Raw genomic sequence first — 24,281 nt, 5'->3', positions numbered from 1 at the left:
TCCAGTTCTGAGGCCTTTGGATTTAAGCTAGAATTCACATAATTGGCTCTCCTGGTTCTCAGGCCTCTGGATTCAGACCGAATATGTGCCACTGGGTTTCCTGAGTCTCCAGCTTACTGAAAGCAGACTGTGGGACTTCTCAGCCTCCACAAGTGCATGAGCCAATTTCTTATAGTAAATCTTTTTATATAGAGAGTACATATATGTAAATGTATATGATATATGGCATATATCTCCTAAGTATCCTGTTGGTTCTATTTCTCTGGAGAACCCTGTGCCACTAGCAAGTTCTGCCTTCTCCTTTTCTTTCCTTATTTTATTTGTTCTTTCCTTCTATCCTTCCTTCCTTCCTTCATTCTTTCTTTTCCTTCACAAAATTTTATTGGGTGCCTACTAAATACTGGGCTAGGCACCCTTTTTCAGAGCTATGGAGATAGGAATGAATGAAACAAATCTCATTCCCTCATAAAGCTTGCATTTTATAAGAGGGACAGAAAATGAACAAATATGTGAGTATACATATATATTTACATATGTTCTATATATATTTACATATAGGCATAGCTAGGTGGTGATAGGTGCAATGAAGAGTTAATGACAGGGAGTAATAGTAGCTGCCGTTTTAGATACACTGTTTACTGATCAAAGGCTACCTCGTACTTGAATGAAGAGAGAGAAAGAACCATACAGATGTGAGAAAAGTGGACCAGGCAAAATATGCATCAGGTGCTTACACTTGGAGATGAGAGCTTATTCATCATCTTCATCTAAGTTCAAGGACTCAGAAAATCTAGAATGGAGTGAAGAGGGGATGGTAAAAGATAAATTGGAAATGGTAACTGGGAGTCAGATGATGTGTCACAGACCATAAAAAGGACTTGGAATTTTATTCTAATAAGGGAAGTTACTGGAGAGTTTAGAGCAGGAAAAAAAAAATGGTCCTACCATAAATCTTAAAAGGATTACCCTGGCTGCTGTGTGAAAAATAACTATGGAGGAACAATAGGGCGTGCTATTGTTCAGAAGGTTGTTCAGGTTAAGGATAATTTTTAACATTGATTTTTGAGAGTGTTGGGGACTTATATCTTCTGTTGTTGCTTTACATGTCATTAGAGTATTATACATAGGATGAGTTTTTAAGACTTCTACCATCAGTCAACAAAAATGCATTTCTTTTACTTATGACACTAAGGTATCAGATAAAAAGATAGAAGAAAAATAAAAATATTGTGTTTTTTTAATTCTCTATGTAGTCAAATGCATTATTAGACTGCACCATTTTCAATCTTATGAAAGCACATAACATTAATAATAAATAGTTTAATGTCAAATTATAATTTTAAAGCACAATTTAAAATATCAAAAACATAAAATATAATAAATATGAAATCATTTATATAATTTATATATAAATATGATTATATATTATGATTATATAAAATCATATAATCAAATGAATATAAATGTACAAGAAAATATTAGTTTGCTATTTTTGGTTTTTAAAATAATTTGTCAGAAACTCTTACCAAAAGAGATCTACAAATACATCTATGAGATATCTTTTTTAAAATATCTTTAATGATAACGTAAAGTGAAGAGAATTCTAAGGGCTAGATTGGAAAATATGGGGATGTATCCGGAGCTGTTGATGAACTTAAGGGCAAGGAGTCTTTTCATTTCAAATCAAATGTGATATAATGATTACCATTTCTGGATTTTCTACTTTCTGCCAGCCACTGATCTAAACACATTGTATGCATAAATTCTTTTAATATTCTGCCAATTCACTGCTAAGGAGAATAAATTATGGGCAACCACTACTAACAAATAAGGTCATTTGTTGCATATCTATTTTAGGTAAGTAGCCAATTCTTAATTGGAAAAGTGAAAATATGATTTCACCAGTTTAGTTTTGAGATCATGAGGAAATAATAGAATCTCATGTCTTCCTATTATCCTGGAGAGAAAGACCTGGAAAATATTTAGCTACAATGGTAAAGAAGGAACTAATACACTACAGCTTTATATTTCATTGTTTATTTCCTGCAGCTGCCTTGCAGGAAATGTGTGTATCATATAATTGGGAAGGTGTCCACCAGCAATTACATCAGATGGAATCCATGGGATGCAGCAATTACAGCAGATTGGATTAAGAGCAATTGGATGTTCAATAAGTACTTCTTAATGATGATGATGATGATGACAACATTAAGAATATTGGTGTGACATTTGTGGTGAATAAAAGATTGTTTTCACTCTTTTTAAAATACATTTGTAATATGCCTACTTGAATTCCAATTTCGCAGTGAGAAAGCATCTTTTTCAAGGTCTCTTATATTACAATATGCCAGGTATTGATAAGTGAACTAAACAATTTATAGTAGCCTGATTTAGTTAGATGTCACACAAAGAGCAGTTAACAGTAATCATAATTTTCTTCTATGTAATACATTTCTACAACCTAAAATTAAATTATGAACATTAAAAACTTCACATCTGTCTTAGAACGCTTTGTGCTGCTATAACAGAATATCACAGACTGGGTAATTTATAAACAACAGAATTTTATTTGGCTTATAGTTCTGGAGGCTGGGAAGTGGGAAATCAAGAGGCCATGTTTAGTGAGGACTTTCTTCCTGTGTCTTCCCATGGTAGAAGGGAAAAAAGATTACCTAATCACCTCCAAAGCCCATATCTCCTAATACCATCCTCTTGGGGGTGAGAATTTCAACAACATATAAATTTTAGGGGGGCATAAATAGACCATACCAGGTACTCTCTGTGAAACTTCTTTTTGTGCAATTAATAACAATTTAATTATTTCCTAATTCTGCTTTCAAAATTATTATTGCTATATAAGATAAGTTTGTAATTTTAATATTATGGAGAGAAGGATTCTAGCACTGATGGCCATTTTTTAAGTTCATTTCTGTAATATCTCATAGGAGTTGCTGGCCCTGCATATGCATGTAGTCTTCCCTAACATTCCTACTGTAAACATAACCTTTATGGTTTATAACATTTATTTTGCTTTAATAACTGAAGTAAATCCTAGGGATAGAGGTCTCATACATTATCACTTTGATTAAATCTCTACTCCTGATCGTGGTAACAGGGCATTTACTGCAGTCTGTCTTAGGGCATCTATATACAACTCCTTCCTTTTGTGCCATAATGACACCTAGTTAGTTTTGGCATGGATTTGAAGAGTGTAAAATTTTCAACAATAAATCCATACTCTGAACCAATATTTTTTTCTTGTATTTTGGGAAGTAGTGCATTTGTATAACTGATTTTTTTCATCCGATGAGAGAGAAACAAGTGAAAAAGTAAAAGGAGTGAAGCAAGACTAGAGAATGTCTGTGTACTTTGAAAAGGCACATTCCAATTGTAAAATTTCCATGCATATAACATGATAACATAAGAAAGTAATTGTTCCAATCTAATACAATCTATAGAAAGTAAAGCTCAACTAAATCTTCTGGCTTGATAGGGATAAAAATTAAGAAAAATTCAACATTCTATGGTTTAGTATTTCTCAGAAGGGAGAACTACATCAGCATTTGGACCTTCGCCCAAGTTTTTGTTATTATCAAAAAGATGTAATAGATTACAGATTACCAACGGAATTAGCCCTGGGCTGTGGCAGATAAGATTGACTAATGCCTGGAATATGACTATTTTAAAAAGTCACTACATTTATTTATGCTTCCAATTTATAGATCATATACACTCATTTGGGAGCATGTCAGATAATGTCTTTCTCCCCTGATTTTACCACCTCTGAATACATTTCCCATCCAACTACTGCAAAGCATCTAGTTTTGGGAAATGCACTGCCTATCAAGGCAGCCCATTCTATATTTGAAATTGCTGCAACTCTTTTCTCTATGGAGCTAAATTTGCTTCCCTGCAACTCCTCCCACTAGTCCCAGATCTACCCTTTGAATCTGAACAAAATTATCTAATTCTTCTTTTCTGTGACAACCCTTGACATAGCTGAAAACAGCTATCATGTCTCCCTAATATTTTATTTTCCAGGCTATTTGCCCATCACCAAAATAAGATTAACTATCCCTGACCTGCCTCATCTCAGAATGGTGATGAGAATGAGGTGAGATAATAGATGTGAAAGTGTGTCAAGAATACAAACAAAAATACATGAAACTTATTGTTGTTAAATTTTAAAACTAATAGATATGAAATTTGAATTTCTCAGTGAAAATATCTTTCACCATAGTATTTAAAAAATTCATTTGTTTACATTTCTGCATTCTTAAGATTGAACTAAATTAGTAGTTGGTTAAAAGATTTAAGAAATTTTAAGAAATCAGAATATGTAGTAATTTGGGCAGCTGAAGAATATCAGGGCAATCTCCAGGAAGGATAGAATATTAGAATATGTGCTGAGGAGAAGTTTCAAACCTCTCAAACCTAAAGACTTCAAGAAACACAGCTGAGGGGGCCTCACTGTTGTTGTTGTTGTTGTTGTTGTTGTTGTTTGTTTTTGTTTGTTTGCTTTGAGCATAGTTTCACTTTTGTTGCCTAGGCTGGAGTGCAACGGCGCGATCTCGGCTCATGGCAACCTCTGCCTCCCAAGTTCAAGTGATTCTCCTGCCTCAGCCTCCAGAGTAGCTGGGAATACAGGCATGTGCCACCATGCCTGACTAATTTTGTATTTTTAGTAGATATGGGGTTTCTCCATGTTGGTCAGGCTGGTCTTGAACTCCCGACTTCAGATGATCCACCTGCCTCGGCCTCCCAAAGTGTTGGGATTACAGATGTGAGCCATCATGCCCAGCCGGCCTCACTGTTTAAGACAGCATTCCTCTCAATATGAAAACTCTAACCATTGACTCATTCACCCTGATACAGATCCTACAGATCCCTCAGGTCCTATCACTTTTGGGCTTAAAGCTACCTCTGGCAGCTCTATAGTGATTCAGACCTTACAGCATCAGGTTATGGTAAGACTTCATAAATTAAAATACAGCAAAGTGTATAGAACAGTCCCTATCTCATAGCTCAATAAGTTCCAGCTGTGATGACAATGATGAATTACTCAGAACTGAGGCTAGAAGGAGTATCTTCAACTATATACTTTCATAAATTTGTAGACAAAGTTATGAATTGTGGCTACATATATGAGCCAATGGGCACAAAGTTGGCTTTCCCATTTCTCCTCCTATCCTCAGTATCATGGAGAGAGATATGAAATATTATGTACTGTAATTGACTTAGTCATTGGAAAATGATGGTCAATAATGAACTTAAAGGACTGAGTTGTAAATAATATTGACCACATATTACCCTCTCACTACTCAAACTGAGAAGGCCCATTCTTCCTATACCTCCCCAGAAAGTAGGAAAATCACTGTTGAAATTGCTCCACTCAAAGCCAAATATCAAGAATCAGTCACGTCACAATCGAAAGAACATTCCAGTTAGTGATGCCAATGAATTGAAAAAGGAGAGAAAAAATATCAGGATGCAACTATGAGATTATTATACTCACTAATGCTATTCAAAGTCTGAGGGAAAGACAAGTGTTCTATGTGTACAAATTGTCTTAACTGCACAGGCTCAAGTTAGCAGTTTGATTAGTAATTCATTTTGTTTCCTCTTGACTTCACCTTTTGCTGTCTAAATCCCTTCCAAACTTCTATCCAAAGTAGAAGAAGCATACCAGGTCGCCGGAAGCTGTCTCTCTAATTACTGTTGTTTTCCTAATTACTGTGGCTTTCTCATCGCAGTACAGTCAGAAGGAATAAGGGACCCTCTTTTCGGGACACACTAGAGTGGCCCTAGCTCTTTCTGACAAAATGACTAGCTACTTAGCTCAGTTGCCCTGCATGATTGGTTCACATCTCCTTGATAGTTACCCACAAATGACCACATGATTTGCATTCCTTCATTTTCATTCTGTCTTGTTTTTCATAGGATCTTGCTGGCTGATAAAATTGCTTCTGAATTTTCAGTTTAAATCATTCTATTTTACCTATTTTCCTGGTGCTTTCCTGATTCCCTCACTAATCTCCTTTTCTAATCAATACTATCCACTCAAAATATAATAGACTCTGATAAGTGCATTCTTGAATTTTTATGGCTTAGTTTTATGTTCTCTTTTTCTAATATGAAACATCTCTTTTTCTCATGGTTCTAAATTTCTGGTTTCCATATGATGCAGAGTTCACTATGATGTTGCTTTATTATATGATCCAGAATCCATCTGCACTCTATAATTAGGCTCACTGAGTTTGTTAGCTCAGAAACTCCAGAAGCTGGAAGTCTCCCTCCAGGGGCTTGGATATAACAGAATCTTTTTGCCCCTTTATCCTGGAGGTCAGACCAAGGAGCAATCACTGGGCCTCCACAGGCTCCAGTCATCTTTTACCCTTAAAATTATCCTATTTTGTTTTTCCATGGTTGTGATCGAGATGTTGGCCAAGGAATACCCATTTTTTTTCTGAATACTCCTTCTGTATCTCAAATATATAATCTATATTTAGTGAATTTCTGCATCCTCTCTTCAATGATAGTCTATGTGGGCAAGAAATGTCATCAGCAGATAAAATACCAATAAATGGTAAATAGTTAGATACTCTATCAAACAGGAAAGCATAAATGTAATGAGTTGTGTTTTAAGGATATCAAATTACATATATATTCTTATATAAATTATTATGCCTATAAGCTCTATTGACTTAAATCAGATATAGATTTGACATACCACTGTCAGGCTTTCAAAGATTATGTGAATTCAGATGAATAAGAATATACAGATTCCCATGAATATACCTAATAAAACTGGTATCTTACAAAAAGTTATTCTAAAAATCAAAACTGATAGAAAATTTTAAAACAAACCTCAAAATAATGTTAGGGTCAAAGAGAGAATCAAAATTGCATTTACAAGCTTTTCATAACATGATGAAAACAAGAAACTAGTATATCAAAACCTATGGAATGCTTTAAGGAAAGCACTCAGGAAAATATTCTTAACATGAAACATAGATTTCTAAGCACCAAGCCATTTTAAAAACTTAGAAAATGATAACAAATATAGGGTCATTATTAATAAAGACACGAAAAAGGATTAATTGAAAAATAGAGAAATGGTAAAATTGATTAACAAATTCGAAAGTGGTTTGCTTGAAAACACAATAAAATAAATAATAGATTAATGAATTAATAATTAAGATAATTCATGAGTTAGCAAGCAGGTAAAATGGCAGTTAGAGAGAAAATGATTTTAAGAGGCTACTTTGTAAACCACTTTACAAATATATATGACATGTGGACAGCAGATTGATTTGTTCTGGAGGAATATTATATAATGCTTAAGAAGTCAACAAAGAGTTTTAATCTTGTGTCCATTACTCGCTAGCTGGGTAAACTTGGGAAATGTATTTATTTTACCTGTACTTCAGTTATGTCATGTGTAAAATGAGGGTGATATATTTTATATGGATTTACCTCATCACATTGTTCTAAGGACTTAATTAAATACACGTAGACTGAGGTAACTATGGAAATACCTGGCACCTACCTTGTGATTAGTAAAAGTTAGTGTATTCGTCTGTTTCACATTGCTAATAAAGACGTACCTGGTAATTTATAAAGGAGAGAGGTTTAATTGACTCACAGTTCAGCATGGCTAGGGAGGCCTCAGCAAACTTACAATTGTGGTGGAAGGGGAAGCAAATACGTCCTTCGTCAAATGGCAACAGCAAGAAGTGCAGAGCAAAGGGGTAAAAAGCTCCTTGAAACCATCAGATCTTGTGAGAACTCACTATCATGAGAACAAGAAAGCATGGGAGTACCCACCCCCATGATTAAATTACTTCCCACTGGGTCCTTCCCATGACACTTGGGGATCATGTTAACTACAAGTCAAGATGAGATTTGGGTGAGGACACAGCCAAACCATATCAGTCAGGCATTAGCAGTAGTGGCAATAGTTGGGTTTTACTGATTTAATACTTTAGCAGCCACTGAATTGGATGTTCTTAACATATAACTTTATTTTTAGAATTGCTTTAATATTAACTCTTAGAATTCAGACCAGCAATTGGAGGACAAATTTATGAAGATTTTTTTAAGTAAATAAAACCCAAATCAATGATCAGTCAGTTATGTTCAAGGTGCATAACTCGGCCCCCTTTTGAAGCCCTACAGGCTCCATTTCAAAGATTCATCAACAAGTTTTAGTTTGTCTTCCCACTTGGTTGGCTATCATATCATGGATATCATATCACGGAGAATTTATATAAACAGCTGGACGCTGGTGGATGAGAGAACTCATCGACTTTCTTGAACTTATCTGTATCTAGACCCCATGATGTCACTCTCACCAACTGTTTTGACCTTGTCATTTATTTCCATGGCACATAAAATATTTACATCTTTGGCAGGTACACTTCTATTTTCTGTTTAACAATCTGGCATTGATGATTCCCTAAAGAGCGCATTCTGGCCATCCTACTCACCTGAACATTTAGAGGTGCCATGCTCCCATTTCAACTTAGCTACAAACTTTTGAAAATCTAGACCACAGAAGAGAACTACACCTTCATTTCCTAACTAATTCAAGGCAGAATTCAAGGGAACACAGGTTAACCCCTGCCAGCTCTCCCCCTTCAGATTTTACTAATTGAAAGACAATTTCTTAATACCCCTCCTTTTCCGTTTCCTTCATTTGGTATCTTTACCAAATTAGTGGAGCTAGAGAGTCTCCACTAATATTGTGTGAGAGAGCAAAGTGGTGGCAGTGAATATGCAGTTTATGTTTTATTTCAAATCTATGAGCTGTCAATTCAAATTAAACTTCAATTATTTATCATTATTATATTTCTAATTGATACATTAATTGTACCTATTTTGGGGGTACAAAGTGATATTTTCATTCGTGTATATGATGTGTAATGATGAAATCTAGGTAATTAGCATATAAATCACCTCAAGTACTTTTTTTTCATGCTGGGAACATTCAAAATCCTCATTTATTGTATATTTTCAAATACACAATAAATTATTAGCTATAGTCAACCTACAGTGCTATATAACAATAGAATATATTCCTCCTATCTAGCTGTAATTTTATTTTCATCTACCAACATTTTCCTATCCTTTTCCAATCCCCAGCCTCTAGTAAGCTTTGTTCTTCTCTTTACTTCTGCGAGATCACCTTTGTTGTCTTCCACATGACTGAGAACATGCAATATTTGTCTTTCTGTTCCTGGCACATTTCATTTAACGTAAGGTCCTCTGGGCTCATCCACTTTGCCACGGATCAGAGGGTGGTGTTTCTTTATGTCTAGAGGAGAAAGAGGCTGTCTTGAAGGGACAGGAAGTTTAGTGTGAGTGGCAAGGAGTCCAGAGATGACAGAGTGAAAGTAATGAAATCAGAAAAGTGGGCAGGAGCCAGAATATTTAGCCTTAGATACCATAAAAAGTAATTTGGATTTTATTCTGATTGCAATGGTAAACAATAAAAAAGTCTTAAGCCTGGGGTAGGCACAGTCTGATTTATGCTGATAAAAAATGTGGACTCTAAAGGCAAGAGAAAAGAAAGAGATACCTCTTAGGAGGATGCTGAACAAATTCAGGTGAGAAATGGGATGATGGTTGAGTCTAATGTTATTATAGTAGAAGAGATGGTGAATTAGATGTGGAATGGAAAGAAAATGGGAAGAATCAAGGATGAGTTCTATGTGATACACCTGAGAAACTAAGTAATTCGTAGAGTCATTTAATGAAGTGAGGCATTTATCCTGCTTCAGGCTTTGACATATGTGGAGTAAGAGAGAAAACATCGTTTTCAAGTGAGAATTATATTTTCAGGGAGGTGAAGGTAACCTTCAGAGATGACAGTGAAGATTCAGGGAAGTTGCTTATCATAGAATATTCATTGCCTCTGGTGGGGGCAGGATTTGACTGAAGAAGGGCATGAGGGAGATTTCTGTGGTAATGGAAATGTTCTGCAACTTGGTACACACAGCTATATGCATTTGTCAAAACTCATGGAACTATAAACTTAAGATCTGTGCATTTCAGTGTGTGTAAATTATACCTCAAAACTAGAAACTTATGAGTTAGAAAAACAAAAGTGGTGTTGTTTGCATATAGAGAAGATGGTGAGAATAAAAAGCAATTCAACCAAGGCAGCTGTCCACTGAGATAAGAGTGAAAAGCAGCTTTAATTCTCTGAGTAAACGGTTTCTACTTAGCATGTTGTAGACAGAAATTTGACAACCTTGACTATAAAGAATCCATCACAACCGCTTGAAAAGGCAAGTTATAAAGAACTCCCCTGTGACAATGATAACTTGTCAGTAAAATTTCCAACTTGTCAGTAAAATTTCCTCATATGATCAAGTATACGAAGGCTCATGACACTACCTGACCCTAAAGTTTCTCAATGGGAGGGTAGGGATACAATTATTCATGGGTTTCTTCTGTTCCAGGCCTTCTGAGTAATGGGCATGTTTGAATAGCAAACATATTTTTGGGAGCTATAGAAAGTGTGTCTCCCTAAAAAGAGACATTTCAGGATACTGAAGTGTGATGGTTTATTTTTATGTATCTACTGAAATCTCTTTCCCCTCCCTGGAAACATTTTTCTTACTTTCCAGGTTAATGAGTAATTTCTCTCTTTCTAGGGAGGAGGGTGAGCAGATTGCTAAAAGCCCATAAAAGCTTAAAGTTTCGTAATTTGGGGTTTCCTCTCCTGGAATGCAACCCCGCTGCATGCCGAAGTAAACATCTTGTACTCATAATGTTGCCCTAAGGGGGACTGGGGTGTAGAAATAAGATGCTAAGATATTACTCTGACTACTGCTTTTGCTGTGAGTAACAAACCATCTGTGTCTCTGGCCTAGGGTTTTGTGTTCTTCTATCAGTACATGCATATTAAGAAAACAAAAAGCTAACTTGCTAGCTTGCAAGGGGAGTTTTGTCAGATCCTCCACAATCTCAGAACTAACATGGAGATTTTACTGTAATCATGTTAAAGTTTCCAATGGTGTATATTGGATTCCTATATCAAGACTTTAGTTCTAAGTCAGAGGGCCAACACAGTCCAGAAAAATTTGGAGGATATTTCCAGTCAACATAAGTGGGACCTATTAAAATTTAGAGTTATCTACTCTGGGGAGAGAAATATACAATTCTACAGCAGTCTTTACAATGTCCCCAAACTCCAAATATACCTGTTAGTAACCTGCGTTACTGTCTAAGCCTAGTTATTTTTCATCAGTCATCATTGTGACTTTGCTTTCAAAGATCAGACACAAGTAGGACACAGTATCTGATTGTATTTTCCCATAGGAGAAAGAGTTTGCGTTTAACTTTGTATTTAAACTGAGGAAGCTGATTTATACTCTAGTGTTTTAAAACCTTCTTTGGATTTTAAACATATACATTCTTGATGCTTTGACAGGGACCAAGTTTTTACTTTTTCTGAAAGTGGCATATACAGATAATTTAACAATGGACTTCTACCCAGATGTACCATCACTATCTTCTTTTAAGTAAAGCAAAAAAAAAAAAAAAAAAAAAAAATTTGAGCATTTCTTCATAGCAATTGGCAGGAAGATCAGAAGATCTGAAGCCTGCTATCTTGCAATTCTCTTACTGATACTACATCTTCCCAGGATTGTGAGGTCTCTTTTCACAGATTTTTTTCTTGCCTGGTAGTGTTGACTTCAAGGCCTAGCCCTCTTTGAGAGGAACTCCTTTACTAGGTGTACCACCCCTCCTATCATGTACCAAAAAGCATTAAATTAGTCCCTCACTCTCATTCTTAGCCAGAGAAGCATATAATTCCAGTACATGGTACCATATTGTCCATTTCTGGAACTTAACTCCTCTAGTCTAGGATTCCACAGGCTAAATACAACATGTTAGTTTCATGAATCTGCCTGCAGCAAAAAATTCTCCATAGTTTTAGGGAAATAGGTAGATCATAGGGAAATACTTGAAAAATTCTATGAATGTAAGTATATTTTGAAATGTAGGTAAAATTGACTGTAGTTCTGACAATAATATAACAACATTTATGTTTATATTATTAACAATTGAATAGTGTCCATGGGGTAAAATATTCAATACATTATTTATGCCATTCTGTTTTTGTGTGATAGACAACTCTAACAAAGTAACTGTTTTAATGCCAACCTGAGACACAGAATCAGATAGTGTTTCTGCTACACCCTAGTGGGTTATTTTTTCTTAGGTACTAAACACATGCTAAGCAAGATATAGAACTTTGAATTAGATTTTGATCAATGACCTCATGCTAACTTTCATTCTGTTTGTTTTGCTAGTGGGAAACTAATAAGTGAAGTTTCAGATCTCTTATGCATTTTGAGGGTATTTAAAAAAACAATAAGATAATTGTTACAGAAAGAATAGCTTCATATCTTGTTTCTTAACGTCAATGCTCTGTATGCCTAGGATTATTAGATATCTCCTAGAAAACTCTGATCTTTTGTGAAAGAAGAGCACAATTTATTTCTAAGAACAAAACCATTGAATATCTTTCTTTTTAGAAAAGTAAAATAATCTTAAATTGCCTTAAATTTTAGGTGATATTATCTGGACTAGAACACAAAGATAAAGAATGTCATCATGTCCTTTATATCATTCATCAACACATAGTTTGATATTAATTAAATAAAAGATTCATAATAAACAATAAGATAATAAAATAGAAATATCATTTTATTTGTCTTAATTATTATGTTTATGCACGTGCCTTAAATGTCTAGAAGCATTCAACCTGTCTTCAATAATAAAGGTCAATGAGATATTCAATTACTTTTAAGCTATCAAGATTGCCTAATGAAATAAGGGGATGATTTTGCTCTTTTTTTTAACAACTCACTAGAGTGTCTGCAAGTTGGTAAATTGTTCCAAATTTACGAAAGTCGAATACTATATCAGTACTGCAGAGAACCTAATTACCATGTTTATTAATATGCCTGTAAAAAAATTAATTCATACTGTTCCAATCCCCCAAGGGAGCCAGAGCATAACTTTCCTTGTCAATAGGACTGTGGATTCCTTTCTTCTCAGTGGCAGGATAGTGGGAAAGGGCCCCTCCCTTCCAGTAACCGGCCTTGGTGTGACAGCCATGGTGTGGAAACACACACCAGAGACATAGCAGAAAAAGTTAAGTGGGCTGAATATACTGACATGCTAGCTCCTAAAAGATGCTTCTCTGTATGGCTGAATGCATGACATCCTTTTGAAGTTTCATTAAGACTCTAGGAACCAACCTTCATGCTTCAATGTTCTCTTGACCCATTTCTTCTGAAGAGTCACAAAGTTCAAGGCAGAATAGAACAGGTTCTCAGTATTTCTTTCATAGCCTCTTTTTTTTTTTTAATGAAGCATATAGTAGTTCTGAGATTTTTCTCTACTCACACACATATTTCCCTGATGCCTTCATTTTATAATAAGGGTAGTACTTGGGAAGATGTATGTGGTACAGGATTGTCTTCTGACATTTCTCTTCTTTCCTAAACCTCACTTGCTCCTATAAGGTGTAGTCTGCATACTCAGCAGTCTATGTGTGATGATGCAAAGCAAATGCCCTGCTAGTAGCTGCCTGAGGGTGCAGGTTCAGATGGGAAGATACGCTTCTCCTTCGAGTATTATAAAAATTAATTTTATAAAATGTTTCGATTAGCTTGTAAACTGAAACCAAACCAAACCAAATATCTATATATAGATATATAATATCCATATATATGTGGGCTAAATAGAGCCCACAGGGCTATCAACTTATGATCTCTGCTAGAGAAAGGGACAAAGGCACACAAAAGATGATACCGCCTGGTTTATGTCTATAACATAAATGAATCCAGAGTCATCTATTTTGTAATGTATACTGAGAGGTATAAAGATTTCACATATTTTGGGGAATCATATTTCTTTATTTCTCTAAATGTAATTTGATTTCCTATTTCTCCATTAGTCAAACTCTTAGTTCATCATCCCATTCTTAAGGGTTTGTTTACTTCTTTGCAAACTGATCAAGAAATCACAGAATTAATAATATTTTTTAAAGAACTTGACCTAATTTCCATTGCCATGTGAAAAAAAAAAAAAAATGGCATCTCCCCTCTGCCACTGCTATCAGTACTATTGATCCTCACTGCCATAAGATGCCTGCCAGGAGTAGGATCCAGAACATCCACTCTGAGTTGACCCCTCTAAAACCTACTTTGGCCCCCACATCAGTGGTGCAACTTATGATCTCCTGTGCTGTTTTTTCTTCTGGCTTAGTTTCCACACTATTTGGGAGGAATCTTGGTTGATAAATTTGCTCTGCTCACCTGATTCATAGTAAACTCAATCAACATTGTCATATTAAGTGAAGAGATCTAATGCTGCTCCCTCCCCCTGCCTTCTTTCTTCAAGTTTTCATCCTTCTATTTGAAGTATGGGGCAGATTAATTGGTCTACTGCTTAAGGAGACATTAAACCAGAAACTGAAATGTCCATTTCCCTTTTTCCTGCCCCTTCAATCTATAAGAATGATTCCCTCAAAAGACTCTTCAAATGGCTCTGAGTGAAAAGAAACATGCCTCTACACTTCCTTATTCAGGGAGCAAAGGGAAAAGTCACAGCATTCTCAAACAGACTGACAGTTTCCAATTCTATAGATCCCTTCCTCCCAATTCCAATTGTTTGCTTATAGCTTACATAGTCTGGTTTAGAAGTAAATAAACTTCTTCAGTGATGTTTACAGGGGACAAGTTTTTTTTTTTCCCAATCCTTAATCAACCCCAAAGGGAGTTTTCTAATTACTATTTGCTGTTATTCTCTACTTGCTGTCTTTTTTTTGTTTAATAAGCTAAGTTTTGAACAGCAGTTCCTTCCAAGTTCTGGAATATTAGGAAATTTTTTGCTCAAATTTGAACATTTGTATGAAGTAGGAAAAATCCCAAAGACAAAAAGGCTATGAGATTCTGGGGAAATTCCAGAAATAATCTGAACACAGAGGGCTCATGAAGTACCCTTATGCTAGCATGACATGCAAAAAACACGGACAGCATACCAAGGTAGGAAGAGTAAAAACACTTTTATCCTGTGTAAATGATTCTTGGAGGAGAGAAATAAAGAAGAACGAGGAAGAGCAGGAAAAAAGGGGAAGAAGAGAAAGAACAACAAAGGAAGAGGAAGAAGAGGGCAAAAGTTCTTCTGACTTGCAGGATGGAACACAGGAGAAGACAGCCAGGTGTTCTGACATTAAGCAGCAGAGCAAGAGTTCAGGTTCCCAGATGAGAAATAAACTATCACCTCTGGTGGGCTGAGGACATGACTTCTCTGCTCTTTGGGGTAGGGCTCATAACCGCCTAGATTTCCTTAGGCATCAACAGACATCTGCTGATGAAAGCATGCTGTAGGAGAGACATGACTGTCAGCACGTTCTGCTCCCTCACACCCTCTCTCTTCCCCTTTGCCATCGTCCTTGGGACACGGGTTTAAGAAAGAGGACAGCAGTGATCAGCCCTTGGGAACTCAATAGGTCTTGAATGTGACAACTCTTCTCTGTTCTCACTTCTGAGACTGTCTAAGACCCTGCATAAGCAATCTGGAAGGCAACTGAAGTGCTGGCAGCAGCGGTGATGGTGGTGGTGAGGGTCGGTGTGGGATGCTTAAAGCAGGGAGATTTGAAATGAATAGCATGTGAGAGCCTACTATTGAATTCTACTCACAAAATACACAAGACTTGTAAGGAAAAATTAGCTGAAACTATTTTATGAAGGGACTAGAGCACGTGGAAGCTCAAATAGTACGTTTCTGCAGCAGCGTCAATGGCTGGAGTAAATACCTGGGGTTCGTCGTCTCACGCAGAGAAAATTTAGGACATTGGACACACACAGGGAGTTTAGGAATGGAGGCTTAATAGGCAGAAGAAAAATAAAGGAGAATAGTTCTGTCTCTTTCTCTCTCTCTCTCTCTCTCTAGTGAGAGAGAGGGGCTTCCAAAAGCAGATCAGCTGGCCGGGAGTTTGCTGGATTTTATAGGCAGGCTTGAGGAGGTGGTGTCTGTTTTACCTAGGGCCCACAGATTGGTTCAATGAGCTGTGACATTTACATAGCAGGTGCCAGAGAAGGCTGGCCACCCCAACCTGATCTTATTATGCAGATGGGCTTTCCACTTGACCTGCACCATCTTGTCTGCTCCTTACTCTACACGTGGCTGTCAAAGAGAAGGGAAGGTGGAGCCGCCAGTTTGAACATGCCTAGTCCCAGGTAGCTCTGTCCTGCCGGCATTCACCTATGCAAGCTTTCAGCCTGCTTGTGTGTGTCTGCAGCTCGATTCTACAGGTTGCTCCTTGTTAGAAAATGATTTGGGGGCTGCTTTTCATTAAAAAGAAAACCTTACCAAAGACTCCCATACCCTCACTATCTGCTTAAGTATTTTCTTCTTAGCTCCTATGTCATTTCTGCATCTGTTTGGGCCTCATACATTAAAGTTCCGATTGTGCAAACACAGTTTCCGATTTGCGACTGTAGTTCACATCTCATGCAGTGAGAATCCTGTGAGAAAAATCTCTCTTCTTTTCTCTCTAGCATATTCACAGATGTATTCCCTTCAACCTTGACCCAATCACAATGCCCCTGGATGGAGGAGTCCTGAATTTAAGTAGAGGGAAGTTTTTAGTTATTCCTCGTCATAGAGCCATAAGAAAATAGGAAAGATCGTTCCTCTTTCTCCTCCTCCTCCCCCTCTTCCTCCTGCTCCTCCTTCTCCTTCTTCTTCTTCACTTTTCTTTTTTTGTTTTGCATTCTGATTTGTTGCACATTTGTCTTAGTTAAGTATTATCATCCTGTTCAGTTTTCCAAGTTGTTGTTCTTTTCACTAGCGCCAGATTTCTACCTTGAAGAGACATTGCAGAAATGGTGGAGCAGATCAGTTAGGAGCAAACCGACAGCAGAAGGCCTGTGTGGCATAGGACGTGGACAGGGGATACAGCACTGGTTTGAGGTGGAAAGGAGGACTCAGAGAAAGATTGAGGTGTCACTGGCTGTAAAGGCCACTGAGCCATACCTGAGTGATCTCTGAGGTTCAGTCGTAGGTAAAGTTGCACAATTCAAAGTAAATATAGTGAATCACGGCTGAGGCAGTCATAGAGCAGCAATGATCCCAGTAGAGTGGGAAATATAACCATCCCAGGGGACTGCAGCAAGGAGAAGGTCAAAGGGTGCCAAGGCTGTAGGGAAGGCTGACTCAAAAGGTTTGCCCGTGTTGTTAACAGCTGTGAACTTGTTGATAAAAGATCAGCAAATGCACAAGGAGAAGGGAATTTACTGACATTGTATAACAACCTCTGAATTAATGTTACTTTCTATTAAAAAGAAAAAATGTTTTATTTGAAATTAAAACTTCCTTTCAGGGGGCCTTACAAAGGAACGTAGTTGAAGGCCATTTTATTTTAGCTGAGAACCTACATAGCTCTTGGATATGCAAAATAAGGCCTTGGAGCTGAGTTTGGGAATAGCAAACAGAAGGAGCTGAACGCTCTGCTTAGTGGAGTGAGAGGAATTCGAGTTCCTGGAAGCAAAACCAAGGTGAAGAGGGAGGAGGAACAAACAGAGACTAGCCCACAAGGCCTGAGTGCCTTGAGAGCAGAGAGGCAGAATGGGGTGGGGGGGGGGGCGGGGCAAGAGATTGGGGATGGAAAAATGACCCACATGGCTCAGCAAATTTAGCAGAAGCTGGAACTAGAGCCATATACAAAAAAGCTTTGGATTTTCCCTATGTTGTCTAACAACCTTAGAGTGACCTAACCTCCATCTTGTAGTCAGGAGGCTTCCAGATAATTAAGCATGTCAAAATAATTGTGACCAGAATGTCTTTCCCAGATTTCAGGTATTTTCAGGAATGCTGAGTGGCAGGAAGAAAACATATGATTATCTCAAAATAAGGTAGGAAACAAATTATATGAAAGCTTTAAGCAAGAACAAACTAATCAAGGTATTTATCTGGATAGTCATTTAAACTGTGAATCCTCTGAGAGACTGCATTTTATTCAGTTTCATTATTTCAGTGACTGTTACAGTGCACATAATAAATGTTCAATAAATGCTTGTTACATAAAGAAATTAATAAAAGGAGGGAGAAAGAAAAGCAGGAAACGGAGCAAATCTCAGATTGTCATTGGTTAGGAGTAACCTAAGAACACAGAGAATATGCTTAATGAAACTCAGTGTCTTTGCCATGGCCCTTTCATCTGGAACATGGTCTTTTCCAACATGCGCTCACACACACAGTCTCACAACCACACAGCCTTGTTCCCTTACCTGCTACAAGCTTATCTGCCATTAACACTTTATTTAAAAGTGTGACTCTCCCCTAAACTCAATTTGGCTTTTCCTATATCATTTCCTATTTTATTTTGCTGCATGACCTGCATACCATCTAGTCCGTTATATATTTTATGCAGATTTATTTTCGTCACCACGCTTTGATATGTAAGCTCCAGGATGTCAGGAACTTCTATCTGTTTTGCTGAAGGATATACCCCCAGCAACAAAAGAGGGCCTGGTCCGTAGTAGGTACTTTTGTAGGAATGCATATATGAATGAATGAAGGTTTATATAGGAATCATGAAACCTACCATTTGAGAAATAGAAATAATTTTTTCCAGCTGGACTGCAAGAGGCATGCACACTGAAGAAGTTTTAAAAAAAGAAAAACCCATTACCAGATATGAATTAAAGCCTGTCTGCTTTTATGTATTCAGAACCCCAACCAACAAAGAACAGTAGTCAGACGCTGGACCTAATTTCAAGGAAGGAAATTAGAAGCTTATTTTCTGTCTTTGCTTTGCTTTTGAGTGTGTCTTCTGATAGAAGCCAAATGCTGTCCGTCAGCCTGTTACAGCATGTGCTCTCATGTACTGCCACACTTTTCATTGCTGTCCCCCTGAGTTAAACCGCTCTGTTCTGCTGCTTTGCTGTCTAGGGCTTGAGATAAAAATGTTCAGTTGCTGCTGCCATGCTGCCTGTCTCCTGTGTTTAAATGTGTCCATATCACGGTGTTTGCATCTGACTACGTCTTGGCAGCTTCCAAATAAGACTTAGAGAAACCAAGCCACTGCTGGGATGATGACTAATCATTTTGCAAAACAGCGTGAGTCAAACAAAGGTATAGCTCATATGGTTCTCAGTTTTCCTTCTGAGACATACCACCACAGAACAGAGAGAGGATTGATTACGAGCAAGTACCATCACGGACACAGCTGTAACTGGTCAACAGATGCAGCCTTATTATAATATGCATTCCACAAGCATATGGAATTGGGTGAAATTAAACTAAAAAATAAAGAGATTGAGTCCTTCGTCAAATAAGAGGTGTGTAGAAGCCAAAAAAACCTCCCTGTTTGTTGTTTTCTACCTTTCCAAACTGTAGCAGATGTTGTCAATTCTATAAAATTAGAAAAAAATGCAAATGTCCACTAAATCCTGAGTGGGGATTAATGCAAAACTGCAGAAACATTGAAATTCAAAATACCCAGTAAGTTATGTTTATTAATATCATCCACATATGCCTTTTTTTGGTCTTTAGGGTGCTCTTTGATGTAACGCCAAGTGGAGCTACAAAGGATGTGGAGCAGTATGTGTGATCCTTTTATTCATTGAAAAGGAAAGGGCAGCACGAGGTAAATGTTGGTTGCCATTAGCTTGTAAGCTTTATCCCAGGAAAAGTTTAGGGCAGCATGAATTATCATAGAATGTGCCCTTTTTTGGATTATCTATTGCTACCCTTTATCTAAAACACTCTTCAACCAGCATGGTTACCTTTTTCTTTGTAATATTTTAAAATTCAATTGCATTTAGGACATTTTCTCATCTTTTCTACCATATCTCTTTTTCTGCATGCCTTCCTAAAGTTTATAAAGTTAGAGGACAAAAATAAAAAGTTGTCATAAGGGGCCATTTTTCAATATTTGCTGTGAGTGGAATTATTTAATATACGATGGTGAGAAACCATCGTATATTAAAACAAGCATTTAGGGCATGTATCTTGGCTAGAATATTTGAATAATATTCTGTACTGACAGTGTTCAATAAATATTATCACTCAGAAAATAAAAGCAGCAAAAATTTGGTGGTACAGTTTTAATGTTTAAATTTAGAAGAAAATATCGAAGGCCAGAAATCATCTAATATCTGCTTCCCTATCAATGAGAACAAATGTAAACTAAATATTGCAATCTTGTTACAAAAATGTGGTTTCCTTTACTGACTATTGAGGGAACACATTATGGCAAGCAATCTTAATTTAAAAAGTCAAAATTTGAAAACAGCAGTAATGCCAATTTCACATTGCATTTGAAGGATAAATGTCAAACCCTGTCGATAAATTTGTGCTTAGAAAAACTATTTTTGCAGGTTTTCTCTTCTAAAAGATCTACCCTTATCATTTAAAAATAGGAGCCCAGTCTTATCTTTCAGTCCTGCCTTTCCAGTGCCCTCTACTGGGCACTATAGTTGATAAATATGTGTATCTACTCCTCCAGGTTTGCCTCTGATTTTATTTCTAAATCATAGAATAAAGGGGAGGGCTGAAAGAAATTTGAGAATTCCATCCCTGCTTTCTACTAGGGTCATAACCAAGCCACCTGAGAGATATGAAATATCTTCTGTTTTTCAAGATTGTTAAAAAAGAAAAGTGACTCAAACCTATTTTGCTTGGTATTTTCACCCAACTGGCCTATACCTTAGCTGCCTTAGTGAGTGTTTAGGATGACTTAAATTACTGCACCTGCCACAAGTGCCTTCTGGGTGCTGTAATATATAACACTGCCTTTTATTCTTTAAACACAAAAGATGTGGCTTTCATTCTCGGCTGATGGAAGTGATCAGTGCAACATAAAAATTGCAAGTGAGTTTATCTCTGTTTCTTTGCTAGCTGTAGTAATGGGTGCATATGCACTATAGATATGACATTATTTCTATCTGTTTTAAATATTTTTTCTTAGTAAATGTCTATAAAAGAATACATTCACAAGCAAGTAACCATGGAGGCCTTCTAATGAAATTTATTTTGCTGCATTTTAGTGAAAAGGACAAAATATCCTGTATTATTAGACTGGAATTCAGTATAAAATATCCATTAATAATTAGCATTTGTGCATAATACAGGCTTTGTTAGTTTTGGTGTGTGCAATTAATCTGCAAAATATTTTTAGCAAGATTTAAAACAAAATAATGCAAAAGCCCTGGATAAAGAGACTCTACTAGCTTTTCCTCTTATTTTTTCCCTCCTTTGGTTATCAATTTTCTAATTGAAAAATTATAGAGGCTGACATTTAGTACATTTAAGAGCTATTTTGACTGAGTTTTTACTCCCTGAATGTTAAACACATATGAATATTTACAACATATCAGAGCATGGCACACCTATTCTTTCCTTTCTGTTATGGAAATTTGCTTAGGCTGCTCAGCTGTCCCTTCTCTATGGCCACATAATGGAAACATCATTACCTCCAGCAACCTTCCAGTGGGTTAGTAGCATAACATTCCTGATGGATAGAACATGTTTCTGGTTTTTGAAGTTACTCAAATATTTCTAACAGTTGCAGCTAATCAAATGCTGCACTGATTAATAAAAAAGTGCCCCAGCAGTCATTATAAAATATCAATATACAGTAGCTAAAATAGTCTTAAAGAGGCCAATAAGGATTATTCCATATTTCTGTAGTCATATTTTGATTGAAAGTGTATAGAATGTTTGTATATATTATAAATACTATTGTTCTGTGTAGCTATTTTTGACAAATAAATATTCTATTGCAAAATGAAAATAACCCAGAGGAAAAGTACAAGGACTTTAATTTTAACTTAAAAAAAAAATCAAACCTTCTTCAAAGCTAACAGAAGACCGACATGCTGATCATATCTTTCAGAATCTCTTGAAGTGTAAATTTAGTCAGAGTGCCAAACATAGAAAGTTGATCTCAACCAAATCTTCAAATGGACAAAACATTCTCTTGGACTCAGCAAGGACTGAGCCAGCTGCCAGTTGATATGTGGGCAGAGAGAAGTTAAGTGCCTGATTCTGGGGGCATTCAGCCTCTATGCTTCAAGGTAGCATAGTCTCAGCATCAGATTCTGCATTAGAGCTTTGAATATATGTTAGGAGAAAAAAAAACCTGTTCAATTTCGAAAATTATTCTAGCTTGCAATATTTTTGACCATCTAGTTATGTTCACACATTTTGTGATAATATATGGGAATATGTATTAAGCTGGAACTTTTGTCACCCAACTACTGGGTCCAGAATTGTAATTTTTAACATTTTTGTTGCATTAGGCTACCAACCACTGTTTACTAAATGCATGTGGAACTAAAAATTGCTGATGAAAGCTTTGTAATATAATGGAAAAGGTGTTGGATTGGAAATCAAGAGAGCTATTTTTTTTTCTATTGCTTTCACTACATGTTACAGTGGCCTTGGAGCAAGGTGTCTTGTTTTACTTTTTAAATAACACGTTTTACAAATACTGACTTCTGCAGGGTGGAGTGGCTCATGCCTGTAATCCTAGCACTTTGGGAGGCTGAGGCGGGCAGATCATTTGAAGCCTGGAGTTTGAGACCAGCCTGGCCAACATGGTGAAACCCTGTCTCTACTAAAGATACAAAAATTAGCTGGGTGTGGTGGGGGGGCACCTGTAATCCCGGCTACTTGGGAGGCTGTGGCAGAAGAATTGCTTGAATCTGGGAGGTGAAGGTTGCAGTGAGCCCAGATCGCACCATTGCACTCCAGCCTAAGCAAAAAAAAACCAAATCAAACCAAACAAAACAAAACAAAAAAACCCGACTTTTTTTTTTTAATCTATCATAAGTATTGGTTGAACTAAGAAGATTAGGTCTTCTGCAGCTATAAATTTTCATAAGCCAGACTTGTATACCAAAACACTTTATCAACATCTCTGCCTAGAAATCCTAACAGATTTCAAGGATAACATGCTAACATGTTCAAAAACAAAGTTCTGACTTTCCTCTACACTCTTCTCAGTCTTCTTAATTTCAGAAAATAGTAATTATTTAGATTCCAAATCCTGAAGTCTTTTTAAGTTTCCTTTATTCTTTATACCCCACACCCAATTTATCAGCAAAATCTGTTGGCTCTACCTTCAAAATGATGCCAATAGTGGCCACTTCTCTTTGTCTCCAGTATTTATGCTCTGGTCCATCCATCATCTTTAGACTTTACTATTTCCATAGTATACTGGTATGGTTGAATTGCATTCTTCCAAAAAGATATGTGGAAGCCCCAATCCCTAGTGTCTCAGAATGTGACCTTATATAGAAATTTTGTCTTTGCAGTCAAATTAGGATGAGGTCATTTGGGTAGGCTCTAATCCAGTATGACTGGTGTCCTTATAAAAATGGAAACTTTGGATGCAGAGACAGAAGAGCACACAGAGAGAATGCCATGAGAAGATGAAAATAGAAATCAGAGTGATGCATCTATGCCTAAGATTGTCTGCAAACCACCAGAAAGCTAGGAGAGAGGCATAGAAGAGAGTCTCCCTCAGAGCTGTCAGAAGGATCCGACTCTGCCAACACCTTGGTCTCAGACATCTAGCCTCCAGGAGTTTGCAACAACAAATTTCTCTTGTTTAAGCCACTCAGACTGTGGTACGTTGAAGAAAACTAGTGCATATGTTAAGTGGTCTTTCTGCTTTCCACTCCTCCACTATGGCCTATTCCCCACACAGCAGTTGGAAACATATATATACACACATATACATATATATGTATATATATATAAAATCAAGGACTGCATTCTCTCCTTTTTATTCTCCCAGTGGGAAAGAAGAACTGTCATTAATGGTAAGTGGCAGTTGAAGCAACACCAAGAGCTGGCTTCACATTTAGGAAAGAATGCTGTGCCTTCCCGTCCTCGTCGTGCTTTCTGGTGCTGTACACATTCAGAGAAATTTCTCTTGTAACAAACTATAGAAATGATTCCTGAAAGTATAGCCTTTAGAAACAAGTATTTTTAAAGTACCAGTAAAATTGTATTGCCTCTTTATTAAAAATCCTCCCATAGTTCCCCATGTGCACCTGATCTACAATTCTATTCTTTCTACCATTTCTTCTATGACCTGTCTCCTAAAATCGGTCTGCTCCAACCAGAGTTACTGGCATATAATAAGTGCCTAATTAGTATTTGTGAACTGATAGAATAATTAAATTTTAAATCAGCAAAACTATTTTTGAAGTTTTTTTTAAAAGATTAATAATGGA

The 24,281-nt window shown here is 36.7% G+C and overlaps 1 non-coding gene across 1 annotated transcript; it reads right to left on the bottom strand.

The window, feature by feature from the left end:
* Positions 1-23,807: 23,807 nt before the first annotated feature.
* Positions 23,808-24,018, bottom strand: LOC112440138 (small nucleolar RNA U3). Its single transcript, XR_003028335.3, has one exon. It is a non-coding gene; the product is annotated as a small nucleolar RNA U3 (small nucleolar RNA).
* Positions 24,019-24,281: the final 263 nt, after the last annotated feature.

The sequence above is a fragment of the Pan paniscus genome, chromosome 5 (genome assembly GCF_029289425.2).
Source record: "Pan paniscus chromosome 5, NHGRI_mPanPan1-v2.0_pri, whole genome shotgun sequence".
Taxonomy (NCBI): domain Eukaryota; kingdom Metazoa; phylum Chordata; class Mammalia; order Primates; family Hominidae; genus Pan; species Pan paniscus.
Note: the sequence above shows the minus strand (reverse complement) of the source record. Positions and strands in the feature narration are given on the sequence as shown.